General features: G+C 41.5%; 1 pseudogene; it reads right to left on the reverse strand.

The window, feature by feature from the left end:
* Nucleotides 1–8,643: 8,643 nt before the first annotated feature.
* Eif4a1-ps2 (eukaryotic translation initiation factor 4A1, pseudogene 2) lies at nucleotides 8,644–9,868 on the reverse strand (annotated as a pseudogene).
* Between the last annotated feature and the right edge of the window lie 14,087 nt (nucleotides 9,869–23,955).

Genomic DNA, 23,955 nt, shown 5'->3' on the forward strand with positions numbered 1-23,955 from the left:
CGAGACACTTTACTTTTCGCTTCTTAGTCTCACTTTAATGTGGCTCTTATAAGCAGAGCACAGGTATTCTTATTTATCTTAATATATCATCACCAGTTTGTATGCTTCTGTGTGATGGCTGTAAACCAGGTGTTTTTGTTGTGATTAGTGAAACCTTTGGGCCTATTATTGCTGCTATATTTCTTGGTTTCTGTTTCTTTCTGCTCTTTGTTGAATTTGTAATGATTTTTGTTTTATCTGCCGCTCCTCAATTGCTGAAATACATATATACTACTGCTACTACTAATGTTCTAGGCATTTTTTCTTAATTATTGATGTGCATTTAAATATTTAAAAAATCAACACCTAGAGTTATTCTCTGTGTGTTCGGTCTGGTATCCTGTTTGATTAAGCCTCTTCCTAGGGGGCTGTGGTTCCATGTACCTTCATATTATGAAGCAATGATATTTCTATAAAACAAACTACAGACCTATCTATGATCATCAAAGTTTGATTTATTGAGGTCACTAATAAAACCTGAAACCTGAGCCAGCAAGGTGTCTCAGTGACCAGATGTGCTTACCACGAAGATTGATGACTTGATTTTGATATCCAGAACCCACAGGATGGAAGTGGCAACTGACTCATGCAAGCAGTCTTCTGACCTCCACACACATGGTGTAGCCTGTGAGTGTGCACACATGTGTGCCCCCTGCTCCCCATATGCAAAAGAAAACCCAACCTAATCCTACCTGTCGCTTGCCATTACCAACATTCACAGCCCATAAAGGATTTTAATGTCAACAGATTATGGAGGACATGTTTTGATAATCTAGGATGTTTGAAAGCATGTAAGCATCCCATGCCCTAGCTTTGTGAATGTCAATGTCTTTGTTTTCCTCATTTCACTAATAATATACAAAACTTCATCATGACCAGAGACCGAAAAGGAACACTGGTATTTGGCAATTATTGACTTATAGTCGACCTTCCCTTCCTATGTTTCTTGATTATTTCTCTTTATTCTTTCATTTTTCTCTCCTTTACCTCTTTCTCCCAACTCTGTATCTACGACTACTACTGTTGGTTACTGAAATGCCTCCCGAGCTCTCTTCTACAGAGAAAACTATTTATGCAAGGGGTAGACTTTTGAAGAATTTACATAATTCAAGACTGAGATAATTAAGATTAATTTCCTTACAGATCTGACAATAGTATTTCTGATAGGGGCATCTCTGTTTACCGGCTCAAGCAAGAGTGTGTAAACACAGCCTATAACCCACTTTGCATAACAGCACCGAGACTAAACAATTCCCCATGAATCAAGCAACCTTTTTGAAATTGCATAATTTTGAATTTTGTGCATAACTTGGAGGCTTTATTAATATTTTTGTACCATATACTTTCAAATTAACTCAATGTTTCATAATATGCAATTGCCCTTCATTATCCTACCACCTCTGATTTCTCATTAGTGCTTGATTATATTTGTGATAATAATCGCAATCATTGCAGCAGGAGCCTTCACTCATTCTCTTTAAGATGGGAACTGCAGCTCTGATTGGGTAGAGCACTCTGTGCAGGGCACAGTGAATGCTTAACTAGGAAAAGCATATCACCATGGAGGGAGCATCCCCAGGGAAACCCTGGTCGGTTTCCTTGGTCTCTCCATGCAACACTTTCTGGGTCAGGACACTTTAGCAACAGGATTCTTTACTGGGATTGCTCTGTGTACAGTCAATTTCCTGGTGGCAAGCTTCTCTTCCCCATTCTTTGATTCTGCCATGACAGAGTATGTGGGAGAAAAGATTGCTCACCTCATAACCAGGATACAAAAGAGGAGGAGGAAGAGGCTGAGGTTGACCAGTTCTCTTCAAGCACAAGTTAAGGTGATTTAAAGGCCTCTCACTAGGCCCTAATTGATAATGTTTATGTGTGTGTAGTGGATGCATGTGTATGATATTCTTGCATGTGTGTGGGCACACATACCTATATTTGCATGTGCATGTGGAGGCTGGCCTGAGGCCGAAGTCAGTAATCAACTTCAATAACTCAACCACCTTAGTTATTGAGGTAGGTCCTCTCAATCAAATCCAGTACTCTGAAATGGCCCATCTGGCCAGCTAGTTTGCTCTGTATATGGAATTATGCAGTAGGATCAAGGGCAGAGTTGGGAGGAGATGTCAAGCCCACTTAGCAGTTAAATGAGTTTCTTGGAATCCAAACTCTACTCTTCAAAAGCTCTCACAGATGAGTCATCTTCCCATCTTCCCCATCTCTCAACACCTCCATGCTCTAACAGTTCAAATCTCGGCGGCCATATTCTGGGAACCAAGCAGCTAACACATGGACCTTGCAGGGACATTCAGGAATTAAATAACAATGCCGTTGATGAGGAAGCAGATGGGACAACCCTGAATGGACAAGAATTGTAGCCCAGCTTTTAGAAAACCATTAATTTTAAGTTATAGTGTCTTTCCCAGGCGCAGGCACATGTTTTCCTTATACATCTTTAATAAAGGGGCTTTATGAATAAGCAGTGTTTCAGGTCCTTGCTGCCGTTTGTCTTTGTGGTTCTTGAAGCCAGCCAGATGCACTTACTACAGCACCCAGATGAGCTTTCCAGTTGTGCTTCCTGCCATCCCATCCTACTGACTGCATCCCATCTTTCCTTGCTCTGAGATGAGCTTTGGATCAGTGGCCTCCAAAGCCAATGCTGAACATTTTAGGAGTGACACAGTCTCAGAGGTTTATATGTCTTCATCTCATTGGCTAAACACTCCTGTTTCCTGTGCCTATTTCATAACACACAGTTATTGCTCAAAAATATTTGGAAGGACGTGTGCAAAGTAGCATTGGGAGTCAGTCTGTCCCCCCTTCCCTTGAGTGGGTCCTGGAGTCCCAGCTTTAAACCTGCTCAGGGCTTGTGGTTCGCATTTCTGCATTTCCCTAAGCCAAGCTAGCTCCTGGCCCCACTTTGTATTCTGGAGATGTCAGTACCAGCTATTTTCACCCACAGCCTGCGGATTCAGCCATAGTGGCCCCTCTTCTTTTCACAGACTGGAGATGTAGGTACCCCGAGGGAAAACTGACCACATTCAACTACTGTATGTGTTTGCATTTGTTTGTTTGTTTGTTTGTTTGTTTATTTATTTATTTATTTATTTATTTCTGAATTGTAAGGCAAATCTCCCACTAAGTTAATAATAGTTGTAAAGAGCCAGTTGAATTACACAGGAAAGATCAAGAATAAGTTTAATTTTTCATGTAGGGTATTATGATTTCTCTGCTCCAGGTGGCTATGCTTGTAGACTCTTGGGTATCATGCATCTGTTCTTCTTTTTTTTTCTTTTTTAAGGGGGTACACACTCTCTGTCTGTCTGTCTGTCTGTCTCTTTAAAATGAATATTTGAGAATTTCATACTCACTGTGTACACAATGTACTTTTGATTGTTTTACTTGCTACTTTCCTTAATGCCCCCTGAACCCACCCCTCCCCCAGTCTCCCCTCCTTCATGTCCCCCTCCTCCCCCCTTTAAAGAATCACCTACTAAGTCCAATTCGTTCTACCCTTATTCTCATCAGTGTTGGGCCATTCACTGAAACATGGTTAACCTACTAGGGGTCAGAACCTTAAGGAAAACTGACTTCCCTCCCCTAGTCACTGTCAACTGTCAATGATCCTCTTTTAGGGGTAGGGTCTCTGAGCCTCTCCCTCCTCCCTGCTGGTATGACTGGCTTTATCTTGTTTAGGCAACCATAGCTGCTGTAAATTCATGAATGTGTTGATCTTGTCATATTCATAGAACTGATTAACCCTGGTACTTGCTAACCTGTATCTCATATAATCTTTTATGTTCTCCATTTCTTGATGATCCCGGAGCCTTGGGGACAGAGGTCATGATATAGATGTTCCATTTATGGCTGAACACTCCACAGGAGCTTGTTGATACATTAATCAGCAACAACAAACCCTATTCTTGGTCTCATCCCCGAACCAGTTGTTTTGTTCTAACACTTCTTTAGGATGATTTCATTCCACGGAGGACTTGTTCTCAGCATGCTCTCCCAGCTGATTTTGTTCTCTGTCTTTTCTCTTGTCCATTTTGTTTTGCTAAGTTTTTTCTTTCTGATCTGAACTGGATTTCTGCTGATGAGGCTGTAGCTTTATACCTGGGCTCACAAGTTCAGGCTGCTTGGAAGATCTGCTAATGGCATTGAAGAGTCTCGCTGCTGTTTCCACCTAGAAAAGCCACCATTCCTAATTTTTTACTTTCAGGTGGTGTCCAGCATTTTCTTCTAGTCCTCATTTTCATTTTCATAAATTTTAAATTTATGAGCCTGGGAAGACCCTGGAGTTCACAGAGCCCCACCTTTTCATTTACTAAAAAGCATGAACTGTAAGCACATGACTCACTCTGAGATTTACAGGCAATTAAAGCAGAGCTGACCCCAGGCTCTGTGTGCTTCAATCTGTCTTCTGGTTATCTTTTTTATTTAAACAACTTTACCAAAATGCTGTTGCGGAGAAAAGACAATTTCTTTTGTCACATAAATTCAGGGAAGAATGAGCTAATTGAATTTAAAGAGTTTGTATGCTGTGAGATTTTTTTTCATTAAAACTTTTTTAAATTTAATTTTTTCAATAATACCATGCACTTACCATGTCCCTGCCAATTCCTTCTGAAATTCATGGCCTATTCTTTAATAATTACTTTTATGTATAACCTGCTGAGTTCATTTTGAGTTCATATAGTGTGGCTCATATGTGCATGTGTTTAAGGCTGATGACTTTGGGTAACCTATCAGGGTAACCTATCTTTCCTGAAGAAGACAGACGCTCCCTCTATTAGCAGCCATTAATTGCCCACAGTTCTTCATCTAGATATGAAGATTTATGATGCTTTTCTCCATCTACTTAGGTATGCCAGCTGGTGTTGTTATTGTTTATGTCTTATTTAGGCCACCATATTGTTAAAATTTCATGTGTGCAGCTCCCTGTCACTTATATAAGACTTTATCTCACAGCAGCTATCCTGGTCCTCTGACTTTCCACCACCACCCCATTTGTGATATTTCCTGAACTTTGGGTATCATAAGTGTACTGTTTGGGGTCTTGGCACACCAGGATCAGTTGTTCATTGCATTTTGAACAGTTGTAGATTTTATGCGATGGTCTCTATCTGCTGCAAGAAAAACCTTTGATGAAGGGTGAGAACTACACTTATCTCCAGCTATAAGGATAGGTGTTTAGGATTAAGTTGGAGACTATATTGGTTTAGGAGAGTGGCAGGAGTAGAATCTTGTCCTGGGTTTCCAGCCCTAGGCATGAATTCCATCTTCTCAAGTGTGCCCGAAGTCCGGTTAGATGACTATTGGTCGCCTCCAACCACCATGAGGTTATATTGCTGGGCTTGTCATTGTCGTGGTTGTATGGGTACTACAGATGGGTAGGACCACTGACAGCTTTTCTTCTTGATATCTTGCTTAGCACCTTCAGATACTACGAGAGCTAGTCCTCTGAGAGGAGGCTTCTAAATCAGTTCCAGCCTGATTCTTCCAAGTCCCATGCTGGTAGCTATGATATGCTTTAAAAAGAGTCCTTGGGAAGGAGATCTGTGATTTTTGGATCCCAGAGTTGGGTAAGAATATACTATGTACAGCAAATAAATCATTTGAAAAAGGAATTCTATATTCATGCAGAACTATATAAACATGGCATTATCATTTCTTTAAAGGCAGAGGTTCTTATGTATTGTCAAAAGCAATGATATATAATCCCCTTCACCCCTGGGAATTCTTTTAGACTCATTAATTTTGGGGCCATCTTTCTGTAGTAAGGTCAAAGTGCCTAGCATTTAAGAAAGATACTCTTGCTTGGCCTCAAATATTTTCCCCATAGGGCTTTCTGGGTAGGGCTTTTTGGCATTTGGCTTTGTATTGAAGCTGGATTCCTATTTATGAAACCTTTAGATTTTCTTTATAAATGTCAAGGTTAAATGGAGGTGAAACCAAACAGTTCTAGGAAAGCCATGAGGCAAATGCTCATCGTTAATCCAAGTCTATTCTCAGGCACTTAGCTTTTCCCAGCCATTAGCATTCAGACACTGTTATTAGCACATAGACACCCAATCACCCATGTGCATTAGCCAAATTAGATGTGTTGATTAAAGATACAAATTATGTGATATGTGTTTATATATCAAAATAAGATGGTTTTAGCTCGACAGGAGAATATTACTTTGATCTCTCTCTCTCTCTCTGGGTACGTACATGCTCATGTACAAGAGAGACAGAGAGAGTAATGTAAGCTAGCAGAAAAGTCTGTTTTTAATTTCTTCTAAAGAAAGTCTGTGGCAAAAAAAAATCTATTTTCTCCTATTTGTCATGGCATTGCAAGGAGATTAAAAATATTAGTGTGACTATAATATGAAATTCCTAATATGTAAGTGTGAAATCAGTCAAGACATCAAATAAATTAAACATTATAATAGCCAAGTGGGACATTGTAGTGTATTTATGAGCAGCACAGCTTTTCAGCTTCTATGATGCTTAGTAAAAATACGATTCTAGCTGCCACCGTGTCACGCTTAAGGAACAGGTCTCGCTTAATAAGGAGATGTCCTCAGTGGAAGTGATCAACCACTTATCACTTTTCCAAACTCAGCTACAGACACTGGTGGCCATCGGGCAGAAGAGGGAGTTATATAGGCTTTGCAAAATAGTTGTATTATTTTTTTGGCTTCTATAAAACTCACAAGACAGGTTAGAAGTGGTGAGAGATGATCTGCATTAGAAAATACCAGAGTGCAGTGAAGAAGCACAGAGTGTTTCCCCGTGGCCACTGCAGCCTAAACACTAGGCTGTCAAAGCCAGACTTGCTGTATGCCAAGTTCATCAACTATTCACATCGGGCTTCCAGAGGAAGGAGCTTCTTTCTAGGATACTTGCAACCTTTAATTTTTAATTACTTGCTGCAGAAGAGATTAACACAATCTTCAGACAGGTAGCCTTTATACTGTCTGATATTTCCTCTGCAGAAAAAAAATGCATATACAATAATTGGTTTTTCTTTGACCCCGTGACCTTGTTTCATCAAACCTAGATTGGTATGGATTACAAAATACACCACTGTTAATATGTGCAGAAAAAAGATGCTTCTGCTTAGACAATCACATGCTGTAGTTTATAAGGCGCATTTTGTGACTGAGATGCAAAATTCTGAAGTAAACTATGCCTCTTGAATGAAACATAGACAGGTGATTCTTGTCCCCATGCTTTCTTTTGTCTATGATGTATTTTCTGTGCTGTTTAGAAGTTCAAATGTAACTCAGATGTCACAGTCAGTGATATGTGTGAGAGAGTTTTTCTTTTTCTGTAATTATGCATTATTTACAACCATTAAACTTTTTATCCATGTAGAATTTATCTTCCCAATTTAGCTATGACTTGTTGTGGTTGTTACTAGTTTTTCTGATCTAGCACATAGGAGGGACCCTTCCAACTAGCAGTTATCAATTCACCCCTTTTTACTGACCCATTTGTGTATCCATTCAATAAATGAATGTGTATATTTAATACCTACTATGTGCTGGATAGCAGAGGCTCCCATTACAAGTCATTTAGAGGGGTTGGGGATTTAGCTCAGTGGTAGAGCGCTTGCCTAGCAAGTGCAAGGCCCTGGGTTTGGTCCCCAGCTCTGAAAAAAAGAAAAAAAAAAAAACAAGAGAAAAAAAACCAAGTCATTTAGATGCAGGGTAAGAAGTGATCGCAGGGCCACAGGATTACAAAAAATGCTTCCTAATTAGGTTTTATGAAGGTAGTGAAATGAATAACTTTTATCTGGGGATATAAGTTAGAGGTTGAGATGTGGACGATAGGCTTTATTTATTTATTTTTTGGCAGTTTCCAAGTAATTTTATTCAGAATTTTGTGTTTGTTTCCTTAATCAATAAATACTATTCAAAACCATGTAAAAATGGCTACCATTTTCTCTCCCCTGCTCCCCTCACCTGGGGACAAGTCCCTGGACAAAATCTCTCTCTCTCTCTCTCTCTCTCTCTCTCTCTCTCTCTCTCTCTCTCTCAGATTTGTTTATTTTATATTTGAGTACACTTGCCAATGTTTTCAGACACACCAGAAGAGGGTGTCAGATCCCATTACAGGTGTTTGTGAGCCACTATGTGGTTGCTGGGAATTGAACTCAGGACCTCTGGAAGAGCAGTCAGTGCTCTTAACTGCTGAGCCATCTCTCCAGCCCTGGACAATCTCACTAAGAGGTTCTCCCTGTAGATTTGGTCCAGCAAATGAGGCCATGTTTTAGCCCCTTGACTCACTTTTGGAGATTTGGCTGTGGTAGGAAAGCCTTTAGAAATGAGGTGATTAGGTTAGGGAAATGCATTAGTGTTTGGGGGGAAGGAAGCAGAGCCTACCATAGAAAAGGTTTTTGCCTAAAAAAGTGACATTTATTCAGAGAGAGAGAGAGAGAGAGAGAGAGAGAGAGAGAGAGAGAGAGAGAGAGAGAGAAGCAAAACAAAATAACAAAAACAAAAACAAGATGTCCATCCTTTGGCTCCCTTCTCTCCCCACCTCCAGCTGTTCCTCGCCCCCCACCCCCACCTTAGGACTGAACCCTGGGCTAGAGCCAGGTAGCAGGACAGCCCCTCAAATGAGGTCAGCAATATTGAGGGGCATCTCTTCAATGGAGGTGTTGTAGAAAATCTCAATGTCTTGAAAGTCCTCTTGTCTTCTGTCACCATGTTAATAGCCACACCTTTCTGGCCAAACCAACTACCTTGACTGATTGATTATGTGCATGCAGTTCTCCCTGTTGGTGTGAAGGTCATAATTGATGACTAAGGAGACCTCCTGCACATCAATGCCTCTGACCAACAGGTCAGTGGTAATTAATACTCCGCTAGAGCCAGACTGGAACTCCCTCATGATCAGTCTCATTCCTTTTGGTCCATATCTCCATGCATGGCAGAAACGCTGAAATCCCGGGCATGCATCTTCTCAGCGAGCCAGTCCACCTTCCTTCTGGTGTTGATAAGGATTACTGCCTACGTGATGGTCAGTGTTTCATACAAGTCACACAATGTGTCGAGCTTCCACTCCTCTCGTTCCACATTGATGTAGAATTGGCGGATACCCTCCAGGGTCAACTCTTCCTTCTTGACAAGAATCCGAATAGAGTCTCTCATGAACTTCTTAGTCATCTCAAGGACATCAGAAGGCATTGTAGCAGACAGCAAAACTATCTGTGTATTGCTGTTGTTGAGCTTTTGGAATATATCATAGATCTGATCCTTGAACCCTCGGCTTAACATTTCATCTGCTTCATCCAGTACGAACATCTTGATGTATTTCAGGGACAGTTATCTCCGGTTAAGCATATCGAACACCCAGCCAGGAGTGCCCACAATGACATGGGGAGCTTCCATTTGCATCTTCTGCATTTTAGCACGCATGTTGGTGCCCCCAATACAGATATGACAAGAGGCGCCCATGTAGTCTCCCAGTGCCATAACCACCTTTTGTTTCTGCTGAGCCAATTCATACGAGTGGGTGCCAGAACCAAAGCCTGAGTGGCCTTTAGATCTAATTCAATCTGCTGCAGAATCGATATGGCAAATGTAGCTGTTTTCCCAGTCCCAGACTGGGCTTGAGCAATCACATCATAACCCTTGATACAAGGAAGAATAGCTCGCTGCTGGATGGCAGAGGGCTTCTCAAAACCATAGGCATAAATACCACGGAGGAGGGATTCTGAGAGATTCATGTCATTGAAGCTATCCACACTCTCCTTCCAGTTACTCTCAATGACGTCTTCCGGTTCCATCCCATTGGGGCCATTGTCTCTGAATCGAGAATCTTGACTCTCAGACATGATCCTTAGAATCTCAGATGATAGGATTTAAATGTAATGATCTGTGTAGTCACTTGTCTTGATATCGAGCCAACAAACATTTAGAGAAAAAGAACAATGTTTCCATATAACACCAAGCATTGGTCTAACAGCTTGTAAGCTACTTAATATTTGTGACAGACTAACAGGTGAGTATTATTTTATTCAGTCTTATTTTTCATGTTGTATTGGGCACTAAGTGGTGAGCAAGTTGCCTGAAATCCGGTAGGTTGTAACGGAATTGAAGCTCATGAATTCTATCCTGGTAATCCTGCTTTGCTTCACTGTAGTTACTCCCTATAGTGGTGGCAGGCAAATCCTGCTCTTTTTTGTAGTCCATTAATTTATCAGTTAATTATTTAATTAATTAACTTGCCTTACAACCTGATTGTTGAATTCCCTCTTCCTGCCCCCTCCCCACAGCCTGGTCCCTCCTCATACAACCCATTACCTATTCCCCCTTCCCCTTCTCCTCTGAGAAGGAGGAGCCCTCCCCAACCCACCCTGGCACCTCAAGTCACTGCAGGACTAGGTAAGACATCCAAGTTAGGAGAACAGGATCCACAAACAACAACAGAGTCAGGGTAAGTTCTGGCTCCAGTTACTGGGGGATCCGCGTGAAGCCAAGCTACATATGTGTAGGGAGCTGAGATCTAGCCCATGTATGCCCTTTGGTTTGATGGTCTCGTCTCTGAGAGCCCCCAAGGGTCGATGTTATTTGTCTTCTTGTGGAATCCATATTCCCTTCAGGTTCCTCAATCCTTCTCCCAACTCTTTCCCAAGACTCCCTGAGTTTTATCTAATGTTTGGCTGTGGGTCAGTGCATGTGTTTCAGTCAGCTGCTGAGTGGAGCCTCTCAGAGGACAGTTATGCTAAGCTGCTGTCTGCAAGCATTACAGTATCATCAATAGTGTCAGGGATTGGGTCTTGCGCATGGGATTGCCCAGGCCGCTGCTTGACCACTCCCTCAGACTCTGCTCCATCTTTGTCCCTGGACATCTTGTAGGCAGAAAAATTGAGGGTTGAAGGCTTTGTGGATGGGTTGGTGTCCTTATCCCTCCTCTGGGAGTCCTGCCTGGCTACAGGACCCTACCCATAGCAGTGGCGGATATGGAGCCTGAAGTAGCCAGATCTGTACTCACTGATTCCTTGCTAGCTTTTTGGTTGTGCTGACAAATATGAGCTTTCCAGGTACCAAAGGAGATGAAGCAGATGCCATGTAGAAGCAGCAAGTCAGGCAGTGCTCATCCCATAGGTGTAGGTAGAGACACGGACTCCTCGGGCTTGTCCCTTTGTTGGCCTTTATTAGATTAGATGCATTGACTAAAGAGACAAATTATGTGTACCTGTGTGATTTAAAGGTACTAATCACACATGTTTATATTTCAATATGTTTCAAAACCTTGCTAACAACTACGGGATTCATACTGTCCATACCCTGGAGATGCGGGCTTCTTAATCTCAGCTGCTTGCTTCAGCACTTCATAAAGAAGTGGGCTTTTGCAGCAAGGACCTTGGACTTAATTTAGCAATAAAGGCGCATGATTTTCTTTGGTGATATTTTCATGGTGATATATTAATTGATTTATTATTATTATTATCATTATCATTACTACTACTACTACTACTACTACTCCTACTCCTACTACTGAGGAAGAATCTATTCTCTTTAGAAGCCTCTAATAAAAACCATTCATATGGAACAATGCTGTAATAATCTTAATTATCAGTCTCACTAGTTTTGAATCACTTACAAGACACATCCTTGGATGTGCCTGGGAGGGTGTCTCAAAGGAGAGAGAATCAGGAAGCCTGATAAGCAGCAAAGTTCACTTCTTTCTGTTTCCTGACTGCTAATGCAGGAGTATGTGACCAGCCTTATACTCCTGCATATTGGGTCATAAAAATGCCTTCAGAAGAGATCCCTAGATTGCCTTTTGTCTGATGCTTGCTCATAGAAACAAGAAAAGTCACTAATATAAGCTGTGGCTGTGTGGCTATGTGGTTTGTAGGACTTTGGTATGGATTTGTAAAAGAAATGTGGAAGAATTTAGAAATGTTGACTAGTGTAGCCCTAGAATGCTCTAACTAGAGCCTAAAGGTGCATCTTGGTGGGAATTAGGAAGCCTAGAATGTAGAAAGAGATGTGGAGAGTGAGGGCTCATAATGTCTTACAGAGGAGCAAAGACTCTATCAGGAACTGAGATAGAGGCCATTTATATTATATTCTGGCAAAGAGTCTGCTGTGTTCTGATCATGTCCTCAAGGTTTGAGTGATACTGAATTCAAAAGAAATGACCATTCTGTTTCATAAACTAAGTTTCAAGGTAGCCATACATCATTCAGGGTGTGGCATAATCCCCCCTCCCTGCTCATAGACAGATTTACAGTGGGTAGAAAGACTTTGAAAATGTATACCATGAGTAGAAAAGGAGAAAGAGTTTAGAGCTGTGGACATAGCAGCTGTGAACACAGTGGGGATAGCTGTTAGAAGAGACTAGCACCATTAAAAAGAAACCTCCTACTGCCCTGGGACAATAGACGTGGTGCCTTGAGGGAGGTACCCTAGCCAAAGAGCTCCAAGATGTAAGGTTACAAATTCACTTGACATGACATCACCATCTACGTCAGGCATTTAAATGCAAAAGCTATGGGGACTCAGGGCTTTCATCCAAGTTTTAGGAAGTTCCTGGCACTGGTCAGTGTGGGTCAGTGTCAGATTTCCTTAAAGGAGTGAAGCTGTGAAGATGAAGCCCAAGTGTCAATGGAAACCTCAAGGTGTCCATGACGGGACTGTGATGCACATTAAAAAGTTTCAGCTACAGAGTGAAGCTGACCCAAAGGGAAATCTACATGAATTTCAGTCTGCAGTGCTGCAGGGATGGAGGTGTCCATGTCTTTTGGAGCCCAGATGATGCCGCTATGCGCCCTAGATGCCAGACATAGAGCTACAGCATTTGTTGCTTCTCCTGTTGGGTTTTAGTCTTGCTTTGGTCTCATCTGTCCTTGCTACCACCCCTTTCCCCCTTAGGAGTACAAATAACCAATATGTGGTTATTGCATATTAGAAGTAAGTATTATTATCATTATTATTTGAGATAGGGTCTCATGTGATTCAATCTGGCCTTGAATTTATCATGTAGCAGAGGATGATCATGCATGTTTAATTTTCTTCCCTCTATTCTCCAAGTATTGGAATTAGAGGTATATGTCTGCTCCATGCTGGGTTTTATGCAGTGGTAGGAATCAAATGTAGGGCTTAATGCATACTAGGCAAGCACTTTACCAACTGAGCTGCATCTCCAGACCCTGTAACTTGGTTTTGAATCTAAGGGGGCCCACAGTTGTTATTACTGTGAGTCTCTGAGTAGACTTTAAATAATGTTGGATGAATTTAGTGTATTTTGTATTATGAGATACCATGATCCTTTGAGAACTAAGGGCAGCATGTTATGATTTAAAGTGATGTGACATGTTGTATCAAGTCAGTAAGGGTAGACTTGGATTATTAATCTTCACTTTCAACTTTATGGGATTTAATATCACTTAGATGTACTACTGGGTATGCCTGTGAAGACCTTTCCGGAGAAGTTTAACGGAGTAGGGAAGATCCACTTTGATATGTTGTTCTATCCCATGGGCTGGGGCCTTAGATGTAATGAAGCAGGAGAAGCAGAAAGTCTGATGAACGCATACCTAATGCAGTGTGACCAGCCACTCACACCCTTGCGCCATACCTACAGTGTCACGATGAACAAGGAATTCTAACCTTTTAAGCTGAGATACTCGTGACTTCAATTGGCATGCCATCATTAGTGAATGAGAGTGAGTCTGACAGTAGATGATGCAGAGAAGTCGGTAGGCATATTAAATAGGCTTTTATTAAGACTTTAGGTTAACATATAAAAATGGGTATTATTGTAGCTTTCCACATCTGTGCACCTTTGTCCTTGGTTCTTATTTTACACCATCACCCTTCTCTCTTTCCACTGGTCTCTTTCTCCTCCCAAGTACCTCTGTCCTGATTTCCTGTCACATACAGAAATCTCACGTATGGGGGAAATTATGCATATTTGTCTTCTGTCTGTCATTACTCTCTCTTTTTCTTTTCCATCCCTTTTAAAATTTAGATGTGGGAGAAAAACATGTCTGGCTTTCTGTGCATGGCTAATTTTGCTTAATATGATCTCTAGTTTCATAATTTTCTTGCAAATAACATAATTTTATGCATTCTTGCAGCTGAATAAAACTCTGTCTCTCCGTGTCTCTGTCTCTCTGTGTCTCTGTCTCTCTGTCTCTGTCTCTGTCTCTCTCTCTGTGTATCACATTTCACTGATACATCTGTTGGTGGGCATCTATGTCACTACTATAACTTTGCTGTTGTGAATAGTGCCATAGTAAAGTATCTCTGTTGTGTGTTTGCCTGGATCCTTTGGTATATACTCAGAAATGGTACCTTGGGATTGTAAATTGGCTTGATTTCTGGTATTTTAAACTTACAATAGGGTTATTAGAAGAAGTATCTGTAATATAAAAAAAATCAAGCTTGGTCTAGACTGGAGAGAACCCTGGATCCACGCTGGACTTTTAACTCAAAAGTGTTGATATGTTTCAAATGTCAGATATGTGAAAGGTCCTGGTCATTGAGAGAAAACAAATCCAGAGTCTGACAAGGTACAGCCCTGGAAAGGACCTTAGGTACATCACTTCTACATGAAACCCTTCTTCAGGCAAATTAAAGACTATTTACCTATGCACATGTAGGGAACTATGAAATATATTATTTAGTCATGAATCTTTCATTTATAATGTTGCTTATAATTACAGAATGTAGAAATAACAAATATGTAAACACAACTAGCTAAATGCAGTTCAGCCTTATATTTAACTCTTATTGAAGAATTTAAGAAATGTATCAATGGATGAAGCATACACATTACAAAATAACATATACTAAAGGTAAAATAAAGAGAGAACAAATGGGAAAATTAGCAAAGTGGGTAAGTCCCTGGCCTTAAGAAAGTAGACTATGTATCAATATATGTTTGTATGTGTGTACAGCCTTTTCTTATGTGCATGTGTGTGTGTGTGTGTGTGTGTGTGTGAGAGAGAGAGAGGGAGAGAGAGAGAGAGAGAGAGAGAGAGAGAGAGAGAGAGAGAGAGAAAGAGAGAACATTCTCCAACTGCTGCCTGCCTTATTTGTTTTTAAATATTTATTTTTATTTTATATGTATAAGTGTTTTATTTGCATGTATATAAGTGCATCACATGCATGCAGTGCCCACAGAGGCCAGGAGGCTATCAGATTCCCCAAGAACTGGAGTAGCAGTTGTGAGCCACCTGATGTGGATGCTGGGAACCAAACCTGGGTCCTCTGGAAGGGCGACAAATTTTTACTACCAAGTGATCCCTCCAGCCCTTCTGTCTTATGTTTTGTGACAGGGTCTCTAGCTGAATCTGGAACTCAGTGTATTGGCTAGAAATTCCCATTTTTGTTTTCCCAGCACCAGAATTATAGGCATGTACCACCATGCATAGGTCTTTTACACGGGTGCTGGAGATTGAACTCAGGTCCTTGTACTTGTATGGCAAAAACTTTATCTATTGGACCATCTTCCCATCCCTATTACTATTTACTATTATTGAATATTACAGAGACACCTGAGTCTCGTCGCATAGTCATGGGTATGCTTGTGAGATAATCTCATACTGATTTGAAAAGTGAAGAGCTTCACATAAAAAAATGAATATTGAGTGCAAATAAGAAATTAAGTTGAACCTGAGGACTCAGCTATACCTCTCCTGGGCATATACCCAAATGATGCTTTAACATATAACAAGGACACATGCTCCACTATGTTCATAGTGGCATTATTTATAATTGTCAGAAGCTGGAAAGGACCTAGATGTCCTTCAACAGAGGAATGGATACAGAAAATGTGGTACATCTACACAATGGAGTATTACTCAGCTATTTAAACAAATGACTTCATGAAATTCATAGGCAAATGGATTGAACTAGAAACTATCAACCTGAGTGAGGTAATTCAATCACAGAAAAACACACATGCTATGCACTCACTGATAAGTAGATATTAGCCCAAAAGCTCGAATTACCCAAGATATAATCCATAGACCACATGAAGCTCAAGAAGAAGAATGACCAAAGTGAAGATGCTTCACTCCTTAAAAGAGTGAACAAAAATATTCATAGGAGGGGATATGGAGACAAAGTTTGGAGCAGAGACTGAAGGAATGGCCATTCAAAGCCTGCCCCATCTGGGTATACAGCCCATGTATACACAGCCACCAAAACTAGGTAGTATTGAGGAAGCCAAGAAACGAATGCTAACAGGAGTCTGATATAGCTGTCTCCTGAGAGGCTGAGCCAGAGCACGTCAAATACAGAGGTGAGTGCCAGCAGCAAACCATTGAACTAAGAACAGGACCCCCGTTGGAGGAATTAGAGAAAGGATTGAGGGAGCTGAAGGGACTTGCAACCTCATAAGAACAACAATGTCAGCCAACCAGAGGTCCCAGGAACTAAACCATTACCCAAAGAGTACACATGGACAGATCGATGGCTCCAGCTGCATATGTAGCAGAGGATGGCCGTGTTGGGCACCAATGGGAGGAGAAGTCCTTGGTCCTAAGGCTGGACCCTCCAGTATAGGAGAATATGGGGGGGGGGTTAGAAGGGGGGTTGTTGGGGGTTAACACCCTTATAGAAGAAGGGGATGGGGAGAGGATAGGGGGCTTATGACTGGGAAACCAGGAAAGGGAATAACATTTGAAATATAAATAAAAAATATCCAATGAAAAAAGAAAAAAGAAATTAAGTTACAATAGACTTTATTAAGGTTTGTTTTGGAGGCTGAGGGTATAGCTCATCAGTTTGGTGCTTGAGTACATAAATCAGTGAGTGACAGCAAGGTCAGGTCTGTTCCCATCTGCCTTCGCTGGCGCTGGGCAATGTTTTCACTCCCATTTACTTTGTGGGAAGTCTTTCCTGTCTTTCTTTGAAGCTAAGGCAGTCGTTTGCGCTGTATTCTTAGTGTGTCCCGAGGCTCTCTGTATGATCTAAATCTGTGAACCAGTGTATGTGTTCAGAGATTCCCCTTAATGGCCCAGCCAAGTTCCTTACTGCACTCATCTTTACAGTGACAATCTTTCTTTAGGGTTAAAAATATCACTTAAAAATTTCAATCTAATTTTACAAGCAAGATTGCCTTTTGGACTTCAGGGTGCTCCCAAACTCCGAAATGTTGACATAAAATGCTGGGATGAAACAAAGGAACAAAAAAGCCCTGTAATCTCGCCACTTTGCTTTCTGAGTTTGAGAGTGAAACTGGCTGCTGCAAACCCATTCCAGAGAGCATTTCAAAAAACGATTTATTTTTATTTAAAAAAATTAATGTGCATGCATGCATGTGTGTATGTGAGTGTGTGCCCTGTGTGTGTGTGTGTGTATATGCATGTGTGTACCCTTTGTGTGTAGGAGCTCGCAGATGCTAGAACAAGGTGTCAGATGTCCTGAGGCTAGACTGACATATGGGAGACAGCCACCTGACAGGTATGCTGGCACTCTTAGCTACTGAGCCACCTCTCTGGTTCCCATTCTACTGAGTTCTTATTAACTTCCGTTAAACAACACTTAACTGGGAGCATTAGGGTGAGAAACAGTGTTGGGATTCTTAGTGAACAAGTTGAAACCCAGTGTAAATGGGAAGCTTCCACTTCAGCTTACCTCGTCAGAACCGACTAACCAACTTCTAGTTGAGTTTTCGCCCATCAAAAACTACCAACCGACTTCCAGTTTAGTAATCTTCACTTTAACTAGTAAAATGTATTTCCTCAGTTTGGCTGACACTTTAGGAACCTTTCCTTTTTTTTTTGTCCTGCAGGAAGCACGGAACCATGTGCTGCCTGGTGCCACCTGGTTCAGGGATCCAGGAATGCCCTAATATACTGGAGAGACTTTGGCATGCTTGACTGTATCTTGTAACAATCCTAAGCATGCATCCTGAGCAGAGTCCAGCAACTCCTCTCTCAAATCCAAAGCTGACTAGCTGTCCTGGCTCAGAGGTTACTAACTATGGGAACATGTTATGTGCCACAGAACCTTGCTAAGCATGTTTTCTCACCGCTTACATGACATTAATAGTCATGGCTAGTTCACCTTCAGGTGACCCTAGTGAGTCACAGCCTTGTTTAATCCCTTTTCCTTGAATGTGAGAGGTGCCTATGGACTGTTTCTGTCCAATATAATAAGGCAATGGTGATGGGTAGGTGTCAGTCTTTAAGACTCTTTCTTAGCAGCTTGCAGAGACCCCATCCTTCTTGTCTTTGAAAATAAGATCTATCCTATTAGTAGAGTCATGGAGGGCAGTGTGACTAGAAACTGGCAGCAGATTCGAGGAGCTGAGAGCTACCCTTAGGTGACAGTCAGCAAGAAAACATGGGTTTCAGCTAGAGAGGAATTTGCTTCCTGTTGTCGGGTTATTTCTTGTGGCTGCTTTTCGAGGGTAGTTGGCTGGAGGCCAACTCTTAGCTCTTAGCTCCACATTTCTTGTGACATGCCATCCAAAATTGGTCACAACAGGCAAGTCGCTTCCTTCCTCGGGGGGCAGTGGAGAAGGGCTTGAAAATTAGCCTGACGGTGGCATCATTGAGTTATTGAAAGAACATCCCACGATTTTGTCACATTCTACAGCTTAGAAACAATCACAAGTCTGTCCTCCAAGAGGGATGACAAAGGGATGTGATGGCCAGGAGACACGGATTATCCAGGACCGCATTGTATAAAACAAGAGCTGTAGATATTAAGCTTATGTGGGGCTTCAAGCAATTGGTGCTTATTCGATAGGCTATATGTAAGAAACCCTGTGGGATTACACAAAGGGGGAAAAGTCAAAAAGCTTCTTGAGGTCTGCCCTGTAATTCTCTGGCAGAGTTCATGGCAATAGGTAAAATGAATAAAAGGTTAAACAAGGGCTCAGATGTATAGTCTTGATTGCCATTACAGATTTCTATTTAAGAACTTTGTAGTGTGTTTGTGTACATGTATGTAAAGGATAGAGGACAAGATGCAGGAGGTGCTTTTCTCCTACCATGTGTGTTCTGGGGATGGTACTCAGCTTGTCAGTCTTGGTGGCAAGTGCCTTTAGACCAGGAATCATCTCCCCTTCTGTCTCCCTCTCTTTACACATGATATACTTGGCCCAGAGTGGGCAAGTGGCTAACCTAAGATCTCAAGTGTATTTGAGCAGCTCCAGGACAGAAGGAAAAGATCCTGAATTTTCATTTGACTTGGAATCTGGTCCATGTTTTACCTCTTGGCCAGCTGCTAGGAAGTTGACTAGTGAGCTCTATGTTGCATTGAACCCAGCAGTCAACAGCTGCTTTGAAGCCCTCAGTTTAATGGTTTCACCTTGGGAACTCAAAACTGGACATGACAGACAGGTGTGCACCGTGGAAATTAGCAAATGTTATAAATTGAGGGTTCCATTCCACTCTTTTTTCCTGACATCTGCTAAACTTTTTACCCATAAGCCATTGTTTTTTATAATTAGAAAAAACAGAGGATAATGCTTTTACAATAAGTATCACAACATTGCGCTAACTTGTGAAATACCTGTGTAATAATAATAACAATAATAATAATAATAATAATGCTAAAAACGACACTTGTGTTTTCCTTAAGACACAATAATCCTCAGTTAATGTTGCTTGTACAACTGGATGGATCATATGGGGATTTATATTTCATCGCTTCTTGTCTCCAAAGTCAGGTGAGCTGGTTTCTGAGGCAGTTGTGAATTTATCTACAGCGTGGAGTTCACTTCTATTTTCCACCCACCTTCAGAGTTTCTGGTCTCTGTTGCTACTGAGCCCGTGATGAAACATTGAATTCCAGCTCCATCTCACACCCTGTGTCTTGAAATAGAGGTTTGTAGGACCCTTTACTTCTTTCTCTGGGCAAAGTCTTTGGGCGGCCACGTGGGACACACCAGAGTGTTATTTACCGACCATAAAACCTCTGTCAGGTTCAAAGGGTGAAAATTTCTACCTACTTCTTTTCTGAGGGGACCTCGGGGAAGTGATTCTGTCAGTTCTGATTCAGGGCAAGGAAGTGGAGCTTGGATCTTTGATTTCCCGGGACTCCCCTGAGCTGGTGGCTCCAGGGTGGAGTGGAAAGCCAGCCCATTCCTGAGAACGGCTCTGAAGAATTTTCTTTTCATGTTCGGTGCTTACTCATCCCGTGGCTCACCAGCGCTTCTGACTCTAAAGTGTGAACTGCCAACTAAGTATGGATCTCTCTTCTTTCCCCTCTCATTTATTGATCTTCCTCTGCCCAGCACTTCTACGTCTCTCTGTCTTCGAGGGAAGTCAATATCAAGAGGGCAGTAACAGGACTTAGCCGGGAAAGCGGGGGTTTGATGTGAGACAGTCAGCATAGTTCGATTCAAACAAGAACCATGAGACCCAGAGCCAGTTGCTCCCTGAGCCCCGGCCTTGTGGAACGGCACCACTGTTACCTGTTCTTCACGGATGTTTCTGTTGGCAGAATTAAATTAGAACCGGGTGTTAAGTAATGAGCCCCAATCCCTGTCACCATGGTAGAGACTCAATGAATGATACTTCCCCCTAGAGGATGCTCTCTTTAATAGCAATGATAAACATCCACAGTGTACTTGTAATCTTTATAAAAATTCCTGCTGTTCTTTTTAAAAAATGTATTGATCTTATAGCACTACTGTATAGACTAAGGGGTCAAATTTTATTTCATTGACATTGGTTTCTCTCCTCTTTCTCCCCCTTTCATTTTCTCCTTCTCCTTCCCTCTCCTTTTTATTTGAGTGAGGCTTTCACTCTTCTGGTATCCAGGAAAAATTTTGAACTTCCCGTCCCTCCCTCCCTTCCTTCCTTCCTTCCTTCCTTCCTTCCTTCCTTCCTTCCTTCCTCCCTCCCTCCCTCCTTCCTTTCTTCACTCTCTCTTTTTATTTTAGACACAGTCTGGCTTTTTAACACAGGCTATGATAAAACTTGCCTCACAGCCCAAGCTTGCCTTAAATTCCCAGCCCTCCTACCTTAGTCTCTCTTGAGCTAGACTATAGGTGTACACCCACAACATGTCTGGCTGTCGTTTACTATTTGATCTCAACTGTACCCTCCATTCTCTAAAACATGTCTCTTGAATGAATGGATCAATACTATCACTGTCTTCCTTTTGTCATGCTAGGAAACCTAAACTTAAAAAATAGTAAATACACAGTTATGGAAGTTACTAACTTACTTACATCTTATGATGGGAGATGGAAACCTGATCTTTAATTTGGATTCTTGAACTCTAGAATCCATGTACTCAACTGCTATTCTTCTAAGGCTCGCGATCTATGGAAAAAGTTTTTATAGAGAGCCAGTGTGTTTCTCAAAGCCCATGATAAATTACATCATGGGAATACTGTATTCAGTGTATGAGATTTAGCAAAGAAAGCTTAGAACAAAGACCTAGTTTTTAAAGCTTTCCTTTAACTAGGAAAACAAAGTGTATATCATAAAGTTGAGAGCAACTCGAGAATATACTTGGTTGAATGCTCAAAAATTGAAGAGGAAAATATAGAACTATGTTTGGCCAATGGTCAGTGCAAAGACTAGAATTGTTTCTGTTTCCAAGCTGTCTTCAGATGCTAAGTCCCTTGTATCAACACAGTATTTACATATCCTCTCATTCACCTAGGCTACTTATAGCACTAGATACACTGTAAGCCATTGCAATGTTATTCAGAGAATAAAGATAAGAAAACCTATACATCTGAGTAATTGCTTCTTAGTTAATTTTGACCTTCAGTTGCTTGAATCTACTGACATAGTATGTAGTGACACAGAGAACTAACTGTATAGAGGTTCTTCACATCTGAGGAGCTTATGGTTCATGGGAAAAGCAGAATTTCTTATGATGCAATATATGGAGTGTAATATTAAAGGGTTTCGTAGGGCTTTAGGAACATCACAATGACAGCAAAAAGAAGGGATGTCCAGTAGCCAGGACTGACTGATGAAGTGCCATTTGCTCCATTAGTGGGTTTTCACTTTATTCTCCAGGTGAGAAAGTTCTTAAAAGGAAATTATCTTACAGACTACACAGAGGACAATTGGCAATATCTTGGAACATTTCTTTTTTTTTTTTTATTAACTTGAGTATTTCTTATTTACATTTCGAGTGTTATTCCCTTTCCCGGTTTCCGGGCCAACATCCCCCTAACCCCTCCCCCTCCCCTTCTTTTTTTTTTTTAAAGATTTATTCATTTATTATATTAAGTACACTGTAGTTGTCTTCAGATACACCAGAAGAGGGCATCGGATCTCTTTACAGATGGCTGTGAGCCACCATGTGGTTGCTGGGAATTGAACTCAGGACCTCTAGAAGAGTAGTCGGGTGCTCTTAACCGCTGAGCCATCTCTCCAGCCCGCCCCCTCCCCTTCTTTATGGGTGTTCCCCTCCCCATCCTCCCCCCATTGCCGCCCTCCCCCCAACAATCACGTTCACTGGGGGTTCAGTCTTAGCAGGACTCAGGGCTTCCCCTTACACTGGTGATCTTACTAGGATATTCACTGCTACCTATGAGGTCAGAGTCCAGGGTCAGTCCATGTATAGTCTTTAGGTAGTGGCTTAGTCCCTGGAAGCTCTGGTTGTTTGGCATTGTTGTACATATGGGGTCTCGAGCCCCTTCAAGCTCTTCCAGTTCTTTCTCTGATTCCTTCAACGGGGGTCCTGTTCTCAGTTCAGTGGTTTGCTGCTGGCATTCGCCTCTGTATTTGCTGTATTCTGGCTGTGTCTCTCAGGAGAGATCTACATCCAGCGAACATTTCTTTCTTTGAGCTCAAAATGGCTGCTAGTGAGAAGAAGACGGGGATATTGGCTAAATATCTCACAATGCAAGAACAGCTACCATAGTAGAAGATGCTCTCTATTCAAATATTAGTGGTACTGAGGTTGAGAAATTTGGTTTCAGGAAGAGTGGCAAGAACTTTAAGTGAGTGAATAAAGTTGTCTGTCACTATGTGAGGTCAACAAGAGAGAAAGAACAGTTACTAACAGGAAGAAATCAAAACTGAAGCAAACTCGTTTGAACTTCTTATGGTGTTGTAGTTTGAATGTGAAATGTCTCCCATAGGCTTTTGTGTTTGAACCCTTTGTCTTCAGCTGGTTTTGTTGATGGGGGAAAGTTGTGGGACCTTTAGAAGGTGAAGCCTTGCTGAAGGAAGTGGACCACTGGTTGTGGGCCCTGACGTTTTATTGTCTGGAGCCTATTTCCTGTTCATTCTGTTTTCTGCTTTTGGATGTGATGTGACCAGCCAACCTCTCACTCCTACCACGTATAGTCCCTGCATGAAGGAATAGATCAACTCAAACTGTAAGTCTAAATAAATGCAAGAAAGCAAACTAACACACATGGGTCATCCAGGGAGACATCCAATAAACACTGAGTATGCAGATGCAGACCTCAAAGAAACATGGTTTTGTAGAATTACTGTAGAATAATGGATAAAACCAGAGAGTTAGATTACTTGGGAGGATGTAGAAGATGAAAACAGGAGGGTGTTTAGAATATTATTTACAGAAATATTCAGAGGAAAGAAGACAAAGGGAGAAAAATTGTTGACAGGCCAAAGAGCAATGTCCTGGGAGCTAGAGGATTAGGGATAGGCACGTCAAAGAAACCCAGGGAAGACAGGGTTGTAGGAAGAAGTGAATGTTTACTTCAGTCCGGTGTTGCAACCAAAAGGAGAGCTGGAAAGCACCTTACTGGTTGCTTGTCTTATGATTGGACAAAGGGAGCTTAAGGAGTAAAGTGCTTGCTTTGGTTTATAGCCTGACGGTTCAGTTTATCTGCAGGAGAAGGCATGGTTGGAGTATGAGGCACCCTATAACATTACATCACACTTAGAAGAAGGGAGGGGAGAGAGGTGGCTGAAACTGAATTTCAGCTTTGTGTTGAGTAGATGGAAATATCAAAGTACAGATTAGAGACTACAGAGGCTTGACTCAGAAAGTCAAGAGAGAG

This window comes from Rattus norvegicus, chromosome 14, assembly GCF_036323735.1.
Source record: "Rattus norvegicus strain BN/NHsdMcwi chromosome 14, GRCr8, whole genome shotgun sequence".
In the NCBI taxonomy this organism is placed as follows: Eukaryota; Metazoa; Chordata; class Mammalia; order Rodentia; family Muridae; genus Rattus; species Rattus norvegicus.